This window comes from Amborella trichopoda, chromosome 2 (genome assembly GCF_054954075.1).
Source record: "Amborella trichopoda isolate Santa Cruz 75 chromosome 2, AtrichopodaSantaCruz75HAP2 v2.0, whole genome shotgun sequence".
Lineage (NCBI taxonomy): Eukaryota > Viridiplantae > Streptophyta > Magnoliopsida > Amborellales > Amborellaceae > Amborella > Amborella trichopoda.
In genome coordinates, this window is record NC_142337.1 from 7121204 (window position 1) to 7132224 (window position 11021).

Here is an 11021-nt window from a genome sequence, read left to right on the forward strand (position 1 = left end):
TTGGACTCGAATACTATTTAGGTATGGGTCTGGATCTAGGTCCAACCGGACCTGACGCGAATATTATGAGTGTAAAGGGGTATTCATAAATGTTGCCAATATGTTTATTTTTTAGTGTTTTCTAGTTATTACGTAAAATAGTAAGGTATATATGATCATTCATAAATGTTGTGCAATACTATAAATGTTGTCAATAATATAAGTATATGATGGTAAAAAAAAGGCAAAAATAAAGAAGAAACCATAGTCAAAGCCCACGTGTCTCGCATAAACATTAGGGTGGCAATGGATCCAACGGGTAGACCCCACCTCAAGTCCGAGTATGGGTCCAAATTTTGGACCTAAAAGGTCAGGTCCGAGCCCAAAACCTGGACCCGAATACTATTTGATTCCGGGTCCAAGTCTATCGAGACCCAACCCATTTGCCACCCCTACTTCTAAGATTCCCTTGAGAAAACGGCAACACCTTTGATGTGACTATTTGATTAGTATGTCCAAACATGCCTTTAGGATAAATTATCACTAAAAAAAAAACAATCACCTCTAAAGCTTGTTTTGGTGGTCAATTCAGTTTACTACTTACCCTGAAATTGATCATCTCGATCTTGAGATAGATGTATGGATATGAAAGATACAATCAATTTTAGATGTATATCTAAAATTTCCAGAGTCTTAAAAGATACAATCAATTTGCACCATTTTTAAACTTTAAATTTCATATTTAGGGATAAAAGCAAGGGAAAAGTAAACAGTTGTTTTTTATGTTGAGGACTCACCGATTGACCATCTCGTCTTCAAGACGTTGGATATAAGAAAAAAGAAGAAGAAAGATTTCAAGTATTGAAAATAGTGTATCTTGTAACGCATTATATGGACCACTCATTTTTAAGATTTATTTTTAAGTGTTTTATAAATCTGCACCAATTTTGGATCTTTAAATTTCATAATTATGGGTGGAAATGAATTTTTAGATCAACATAAAAATCAATGCAAAAATTATATTTTCCAATAGGAAAAAGTTTATATAAGTGTGAGGCTCTAAACAATCAAATTAGGGCGCACCTTAAAAATTTCATTAAAAGAGGTTGGTTTGATGCCCAAATATCATCAAATTGATCATCTTGACCTCAAGATACATGGACAAGGGAAACAAATGGATTTTAAGTTTTGGAAATAGTGCATCTTGTAATGCATTTTTGGCGCATCAATTTTCAACTTTTCATAGATCTGCTCGATCTACACTATTTTTTAAGCTTTAAAATTTATAATTAGGGATGAAAATATATTTTAAAGCTATCACAAAGATTTCCAGTATTTAAACCATATTTCTCGACATTATTTGAAAGTGCGATTTACTTTGATTGTTTAGAGCCTTAGCTTTATACAAACCATACCCTTTCCAATATGGTTCGAAGGAGTACCTTACTTTGATTGTTCAAGGTGTGCACCTTATACAAACCTCACATAAAAATAAATTTAAGGCAATCATAAAATTTTCAACACAAGCCACATCTTTAAGCAATATTTGGAAAAATGTCGATCTACATTGAAATTGGCCGATCCGGGTCAGGTATTGGTTGGAAGAATCTAGTTCACGGTTGGAACTGGGAATTGACATGTTCTCACATTTTTTAATGGGTGTGGTTTCTATAAGGTTGCAACCTTAAACAATCCAATTAAGGTACACCTAAATTTTTTATCATAACATGTAATTTTAGTATAAATAATTATTTGGATTACCTAAAAAATCTATTTTCATATCTAATTATAAAAATTTAAACTCAAAAAATGGTTAAAATCACGTAGATCTATAGACATATGAAAATTTTGAAAATAGACGGTCTAGATAATGTGTTCCAAGAGGCACTGTTTATGGGACTCAAAATCTTTTTTTTTTCCATATTCATACATCTCATTATCAAGATGAATAATTAGAGGGTTTTTTAATATTAAAATTATATTTTTCGATAGATTTTTGAGGTACATATGTAGTTCTATTGCAACCTTATGTAAACTTTTTCCTTTTTAAAATTTTTCAAATTTTTTCTTTTTGTGTACTTTATGATTTATTTCTTATTGGTTGATTCACTCGACCGGATTACTGCCAATCCATATCGATGATCTGCTGATGCAAACTGATTTCCCAACCCTTCACCTAACAGATTTGGGTTTAAAGGTTTTTTGATTGCTGAAGGCTAGTGAGGTTTAGGCTATTGGATTGCATTCAAATATTTGAATATTTTATTATTAAAGTTTTAAGTGATTCATCAATAATTTAATAACCAAAGAGAAAATACATATTTGATAGGTTAAAATCCTATCATCAAAGTTCAAAATAAAGGCCTCAAGTCTATATGGACCCGGTTTTTACGCGGCCAAGCCCATATATGTAAAAATATACGTTTCTTAATAAATCTATTTTTATGATGGATTTTAAAATTTAAGTTTTAAGGATACGTAATCTCTAACATGGAGATCATGAATATGAAAAAATAAAAATAAAATTTTAAAACTAAAAAAAAATAATTTTGGTAAGAAAATATTTAGACGATTAGTTCCATTGTTTCTAGATGAAACACCTACTTGTATCCATCTTTTAAGATAGATGCTATATACTTTCTGGATTGTAGAAATTCGGTCTAGCCCGCATTTAACAATTTCCCAATCTATATTTCACAAAATTAAAGCAAAATTCAAGTACTACTTGAATTTTGTAAAATACAATATTAACTCTCAGAGTTTGTCAAAATACATTATTAACTCTCATAGTTTGTCAAAGAAAAGAAAAAATATTATACAAAATGACTATTTATTTTTGGTATATTATACAAAATGACTATTTATTTTTGGTATATAGAGGTCACTTGTCCATCGGATTGAAAATCCGGTGGTTGTGGGTGTAATCGAATTTATAATACGAAAGTATTTATCTTTGTTACTGGGGGTCACGGATGCTTACAGCCATGTGATTTCGAATTCGACAGCTTGAATTGTTTTAAAAAATTCAAGATTTTTTTTTTTTTAAAAAGTTTTGACCTAGTGAATGACACTCTCTCTCTCTTCAAAAGCCCTACATTCACAGGTTTTTCTCGCTCCTCTCTCTTCCATCTGACTCGTTAATGCCTTCGAGCCTGTACGGGCTTTGAGCCTCTTTCAAGCATTTAGAATCGATTAATATCGGGCAAAAACATGCGCAGTTCATGGAGTATTTTGTGAAGCAAGGCAGAGTCTCAAAGGGGATCTCTGGTTAATGTCTTCTCATCCATGGCTATTCGCTTTCTCTGAAATCTTCTCTGTTCCCAATGTTTCTGAGGTATGAATCTTGTCGGGGTTGATTGGGTTTAGAGAGAGCTTAGCGGGAACGGAGAGAGATGTTGTAATGGTTAATGGGCTAAAAGAAAAAACACTGGGTTTTTGGGTTTTTCCTCTTCAGTAAAATAAAGGAATGACATTGAAGTCTTAATGTGTGAATGCTTTATTTTTCTCCGTTGTCGTTCCACTCCCATTCTATTTTCTTATGTGTTTTTTATTTCTTGCATTTTTTATCATAACTTTTAGTTAGATACTCTATTCCGACAGTTTTGTGTTTTGGGCAGCTCTGAAAACAGGGTTGAGCTTGGATATATTCATTCAAAAAGTTTGGATTTGTTTGAGCACTAGTCTGTTTTCTGCTCACAATGTGCTCGAACAAATGATATAAAGAGATAGTCAAACAAGTACGAAAAAATATATGTCAAGATACTATATAATCCAAAGACCAGCAATGCATTTGTTCAAAATTTCAAATATCTGAATATTGAAATCCTGAGATGCGCCTCATTTTGATTGTTTAAGACAGTCCTTAATGCCTGCCCCTTTTCATGTAACAAGCACTTGTAACAGAACTTGGCAGTTTTGAGAAGCCTTTTTTATCTCGGATCAAATTCCCCCTTCAAGTTTAAAAGAAGATAACAATAAAATGGAGGCATTGGGGTGGTGGCTGATGCTTGTTGGCGCTCTTCGCTTAGCCTCTGTTTGGTTCGGCTTCTTTAACTTATGGGCTCTCACGCGCGGTGTCTACTCTCTCTCCTCAAGTATCTTTCTTTTTACTCCTTTTTTTTTTTATTGTTCTCCCACATTGTTATTTTCATTACGTTTCTCAAAAATATATCCATTAGGTGCTGCCCATTTCCACACCACTCTCTGTTTTTGAGTCATGTTTCTGTAAATGTTGATTTTGTTTGTCTAATCAGTGTTTCATTGATTTTATTTTTATTTTTGATTATCAATTGCTTTGTTATTGACGTTCTTTTTTCTTTGGCCTTTACATCAATGCGTTACTTATTATGTAGCTTTTTTTTCTTTTTCTCTTCATGCATTTGGGATTATTCTGCTTGCCTTTTGGATTGAAGCGTTGCTTATTGATGATGATGCATAGTCAAATCTTCGTGATTAGATTGAGAGAGGTTGCTTTTTTTGACATGGGTTTGTTGGTTTTTTGTTCTTTCTAGAATCAATGATGGAATTTTATGACTACATCTGCGACATCTAGGCTTTTAATATTACCTTGGATTCATTTCTCATTTGTTTTTCGAATAACAATGTTACTTCTGACTTCATGAGATAGACTGCAATAAAGATTTCTATGAATTTGGCGGTCATCCATTTTTTAAGCTGGGTTTAGTTTTTCTTCCTTGATGATGGTTTCTCTGGGCTTGAAGCCAATATGTGATTTGGTAGGTTGGGGCTTGGTAGTGATGTCCTTGAAGGTTATAATGGAACGAGTGAGATATTTTTTGTTGGGTGGGGGCTTACTTTTGCTTACTTTGTATGATGGAAGTTTGGATTAGATCGAAATATTTGACTGTACTATTTTTATTTTTTTTTGGTAAAATATGTGACTTCATTATTCATTGCTGGAAATGTTTAATGGCCTCTATAGAATGTGGGTCTAATTGGTTTTTGGGCCATATGGTTTTTGTTAGGTGGGTTCAGATTGATTGCTAGGCATGTTGGGTGTTTATGCTTGATGGAAAATGTAACTTTAATATATCATTTCTAGCACTGGTTAATGGCTTTTATGGCGTGTGGGGCTAATTGGTTTCTGGGTCAATTGGTTTTGCTTGATGGGTTTACGTTTGATTCCTACGCATGGTGGGTGTTTATGTGAGTTGACTTTGTCAATCGAAATGATGTTGTTTTGGTAATAATATTGTTGAAGGCTCTTAGGGAGTGTTGCTCTGATTTGTTTTCTTTGGCGGGTTTAGGTTTTATTATAAAGTATCTTGGGTGCTTGGCTGGAGGAAAATATGTGAGTTTAAAGTATTGTGACTGATATAGTTAAAGGTTCCTATGGAGTGTGCAATCAAATTGTTGTTTAATGGGCTTTGGTTCTGTTAAAGGTTCCTAGGTAGATGATTGAATGTAAGACCATTTATTTCTCTGGGAAGGCTCAGGTTTGATTCCAAAGTTTGATGGGTGTTTGGACATGATGGGGTGTGGAGATACATGATTCTACTAAATGATTGTTATTGATATTATTGTTGAGGATTGTATACGGAGTAACCAACTCTTTGAAATAGATAGTGGGGCGTAAGATTTGGGAGAGTATTCTTTCAAAAAAAAGACTTGGTAGAGTCTTGTTTGATGGGCTAGGATTGGCGTTCTAAGCATTTGGGCTCCAGCTATAGCCATCCTTTTTGGACATGTTTGGATGGACCACTAAATGGGAGTTCTTCCATTTTCAAAGATGCTGGTGTGGGAACTCATTGGCAACATGTTTGCTCCCCTCCCATTTTGAAGCTTGGCTGAAAACTGCTTGCAAGTTGACTAAATAAGAATAGGCTTGATGATACCAAAAAAAAAAAAAGAACAAAGAAAGAAAGAAAGAAAAAGAAAAAAGTAGCCTTGGAGACAAAATAACATGTTTTGCCCATATTCTTGAATGTGGATATGAGTACATCTAAGGGGTTGGTCATACTCGGTTTTCTTTTTTATTGCATTTTATTGCGTGGATAGTGGTTGGATCCGATTGGTAATTCCAAGGTTTCTCCCAATGGATTAGTTGTGATGGAAACTACTAATTTTTTGAGTTTTTGGGGTGTTCCCCGGTAACTATAATGACAGAGATCCTCTTAGTGTGGATTATGTGCACGATGGATATGGCACCTCGGTTTCTGTGCTCCTATGCTTGAAAGTGACCGCCTCTTTAGTATATTTGGAGAGCATTTATTGGTTTCAGATTGAGATATAATAGGTGGGATGCTTTTCCATTTCTCTCTTACATTTATAATTTGGCTTTTGGGCCTGAAGCATATTTAGAAATTGGAGTTTCCCAGTCATTGATGTGCATAATCAGTTAAGAAAAAAGTCTCAAATTTTATGAAGCCATATTTCATTAATTTGTGCAATTATGAAAAGTTCATGTCTGATATAATTGCTCAAGTTGCAAGAGTTCAGTTGTTCTTTGAAGACAGTATGAATATAAAAGAAGGTAGTAACATAGGAGATGTACTATCTCTTAATACTTCATCTAGAGGTGTAAATGGAGTGCTTATGAAATATGAACAAGTAGCTTCCTTTGTACCATTGGAGTTAGTCTTTGGGCACTGGTTTCCTTAAATAACTAGCAATTGATAATTAGGCTTTGACATTACAAGATTACATTATGCAAAATTAACCAATCAATGAATCAAAGTAATATTAATATATTTAGCACCACTAGAGAACACTAGGTTGCGGCCAGGTATGTGGTTCTGACATTGTGTTATTATCATAGTATAAGAGAATAGGCCCCTCAAGGGGAGCATTAAGGTCCCTAAAGAGAAAATTTCTTTGTATCTTCTCCAACATTTGAAGCAATTCTGTGTTTCTTACTATATGAATCTTTTGCCACCTAGAAGAAGACAAATTCCTGGAATTAGACTGTCAATTGTCAGAGATTCCTGCCCAATCATTCTACGAAAAGGCCATAAAATGAATGAAATTTGATAGAGTAGCCATATTGTCATTTCAATTGCATCTTTCTGCAAAAAGATTATTACTGCCCCTTTGTTTTTATGAGTGAAAAAATCTGTTCTCACATTGTCAAATGTGTTTGGTAGCTTCTTGGTAATTTTTAGGGCATTACATAATGGATTGCAAATTAACAGCATAAGCATCAATAAAATAAATTTAAGAACATAAGCAATACATGGGTGCATGATTTTGAGATGCATAAAAAGCTATGATTGCTCTTATTGTTCGTGGATTTCAAGAGGTTATACCTTATGACATGAGGAACTTATATGATGCTAACTGGCATATTGGTTTAGGATTGAAAGTATATGAAACTTCTAATCTGAGGAAAGAGCAAAGGGCTGGGGTTTCAATTCTTTCATTTCAAAGTAAAGTTAAGAACTTCTTATCAAAAAAAAAAATGTAAATGTTAAGAACTTACAATAGGAGCCAATGTTTTAAAAACCGCAGATCCGGATAGGGAATTAGTGATCTGAAATAGGAATCGGTGGGGACCAACCCGGTTCCTAGTCAGTACCAGGAATCGGTTTAATTTTGATAGACCCTACCATTTTGTCAGAGACCTAGGCAAGTCCTTCATGGATCCCGACAATCCGGTTCGTCCAAATTGCCCAGTTCGCCCCCATCTTAATTATTTACTATTTTTTAAATTTTAAAATTTCCAAACTTAAAATTTACTATTTAAATTATTTTGAGACTGATTCCCATACCGAGAATCGGTAAGATCTTGATCAGTCCAACGGGTAATCGATCTGGCCTCCCAATTTGGGTTTTAAAACATTGGTAGGAACTGCATTAGGCATCATCTACTGTAAAATATCATCCATATACATCGAAATATCCAAACAGTCGGGGAATACTTGACTGACATGGAGCTATGTGCTCAGTATTGCTTAAATTTAATTGCTAGAACAGGCAACTTTCAGCTTTCAAACCAAGCCCAAGAGGTTTGTTTCATTATACATAGCCCAAGAGAAATATATGCCAGAGGAACTGCATAGTTGTTTATTAGGGAAAAAAGTATGTGATAGTTTTTCCCATTAGACAACTACTCTCTATAAGGGGACTCGAGTCGCTTATCTTTTGAAATAGAACTGAGAATGGTAGAATACAACATGGTTATTGCCTTCTTATCTGTATGTCTGGATTTCCTAACTGTAGGTGCCAAGAGGAGCTACTTGCCTTATCAGGTGATAACTTGTTCTTGATACGTGCTTCGAATGTGGAAATCTTGTAGTTGTGGAGAGCACATGCATTCCTGACTTCCATTAGTTGTGTACTGCCTTGTTTTTAGGTCCTTCACAAGAAGGTCCCATAGTGCAAGCTCAGACTCAGGAAATAGTGAACTTGCTAGAATTCTTGATGCTTTGAACAAATTAATTGTTTGACATCTGAGTAGGCGTATACATACAAGATAATATCTTTTTTTATAAGGATATATGAGGTATCATTAATTACACGACATAATAAATAGGCATGTCCAACCATCCGTAGTATATGTTATGCAATGCACATGGAAAGGTGCAATAGAAGTAAAGATGCTTGCATTAGTGGCCTAAATAACTGTCTACTACAAGGATGTCAGAGGAAGCAATATACATTGAACTGAATTCTAGATAGAGTTTTACAGCTTGACAATTATGATTTCATTTGGTTTTAGCTCTAGAGAGGAGCTTGCTTAATCTCTTACTCTCAATAACAAGTGGTAATTCTTCCTGAATGGCTTGATAAGGACTGCTCAAAATACAAGCCATATGGTATTTCTTCAAGATGTATATGTTGTTTTTGGCAGAGATATAGTATAGAATTGTTTGATAGTTTCTATAATTAGCTGGATACCTAGACATTTTTTGTTGTTTGATGCTGGTTTATATTGATGTTCAAATGTATATTTTTTTTGGATAGGACAAATGGATCTTCTTATTGCAAATTAAGGTCACCAATTAGGGTTGCTTGCTCTTTTATTGTAGTAACAATGTTAGTTAATATGGCATTTTCTGATTACCTTTTTTTTCAATACAGTGACTGAAGTTCATGGAAGGACATTTGGAGTGTGGACGCTTTTGATGTGCACTCTCTGCTTTCTCTGTGCATTCAACCTTGACAATGGGTCCCTTTACACTGCCACTTTTCTTTCATTCGTCTATGCGCTGGGTCACTTCCTGAGTGAATACTTTATATACCATACAATGGCTATCACTAATTTGACCACTGTTAGCTTTTTTGCTGGTATCATTCTTCCCTTTCTAGATTTAAATATTTATTGTTGATCACACTATATATTTGCATCCCTTATAAGATTCCAGTTCAAAAAATAATCTTGGATTCCAATCAGAATGCGATTTGATTAGATTCCTTTCAGACTTGATTGATTTGGAGATTTTCCGCATGGAACCGACTGAGGTGGAAGTGGATGTGCTATTACATGAAAATTAGAACTTGTATTTTTGTATTTTTCTCTAGTTTGAGGGCCCAATTGTGCTAGAATTTGATGCCCAGGTAGCCTAGTAGTTGAACATGCTTTGATGGATACACCAGATATTTGTGAGACCTTTTCGAACGGCTGAAATCACAGTTGTTTAGGCTATTGTTGCAGCTGCCCTCCAGATAGGGAGGTAGAGTGGAAGGGATAAAAGGAAGCTACAACCCTTTCCTTTGTTTCGAGGATAAATACAATACACAATTTAACAAGTGGTGCACCATAACTACATAACCCTTGACACTATGTTAGTTCAGATGGAGCTGTCAAACTTGCATGCTATGAATTGATTCCGCAATGCCACTCGAGAATTGTTTGTTCGCTTCGTTTTATTTTTATGCAAATTGTTTCATTGACACGTGCTTGGACTGTTTCGCTAAATGAGTCAATTTTTGTGTGTTAACATTAATTGTTTCTTAATCAGGTACATCAATTATTTGGATGCTTACGTACGCAGTGGGGTAGTTTTCAACATCATAGGATCTTGAAGCAAGATTGAGTTTCCTGCTTTCTGCTGGTATGCATTTATTTCTGCTGGCATATTGTGTTACTGATTATACAAGCTTTCTCTCTGGGCTGAACCGATATTTCCTGAGCAATCAATTGACTTTTAAGAGAAACTTATTAATAGGATTAGTAGAAATGGTCATTGTCAATCGTTTCAAGCAGTATTGAACCCCTACCAGTCCAGATTAAGAATCATTAATAAATGTGTAAATTTTTTTAAATAAGTAATTATCTTGTTATTGTTATGTTATTCAATAGAATGTATAATATTTATTAAATTAGAATGTATAAAACTTTAAATACAAATATTTATTTTTGTAATTGTTATGTCCATATATTATTTAACATAAAATGTATAATCACTATATTTATTATATTTACTAAAATATAATGTATATAGTGTATTAAAATATTTATTGTATTTATTAAGGGGATCGTCTAAAAAGAGACCATTTATCTTTTGTATATGGAGGTCACAATCATTCCCACTCATTAGATGTCAAATTGGATCGCCTGGCGTGAGTCACGAAGTCCGAGAATTTTTTTTTGGAACTTTGTGTTTATTCAATGACATTCTTACAACCACCCATTTTGAAATTTAAAGAACAAGAATGATTGTGACCTCCATGTATAAAAGATAAGTGGTGGTCTCTTTGTAGACAATCCCTTTTATAAATGAATAATGTATTACGATATTTATTATATCTATTAAGATAGAATGATCAAATAGTCTTGGGATTTCAGGCAAGGAGAGCGGTTGATACGTTTCTCAATTGCTGGAGTGGGCATTACCAGCTGGATACTAACATGTCTTAAGCCCCATACTCGTATATCAACCGGCTCAATGATTTGTCTCAACAATTTAACTAGTGGAATCAGTGCGATAATGAGGAAGAGCAATGTTGTCTTTTGTTTTGATATTATGTTCCATTTTGGACGATGTATTCATATTGATGATAATTGTGTGTAGTATTTTTACTGTAAAATGAATGTAATGGTCCACGTATTTCTATAAAATAATGAATATTCATTATGCATT

General features: G+C 34.1%; 1 long non-coding RNA gene across 1 annotated transcript; it reads left to right on the top strand.

Moving 5' to 3' along the window:
* The first annotated feature begins 3057 nt into the window (after window positions 1–3057).
* On the top strand, window positions 3058–11021 carry LOC105421328 (uncharacterized). Its single transcript, XR_016049007.1, has 5 exons — window positions 3058–3313; window positions 3883–4073; window positions 9019–9225; window positions 9900–9992; window positions 10727–11021. It is a non-coding gene; the product is annotated as an uncharacterized LOC105421328 (long non-coding RNA).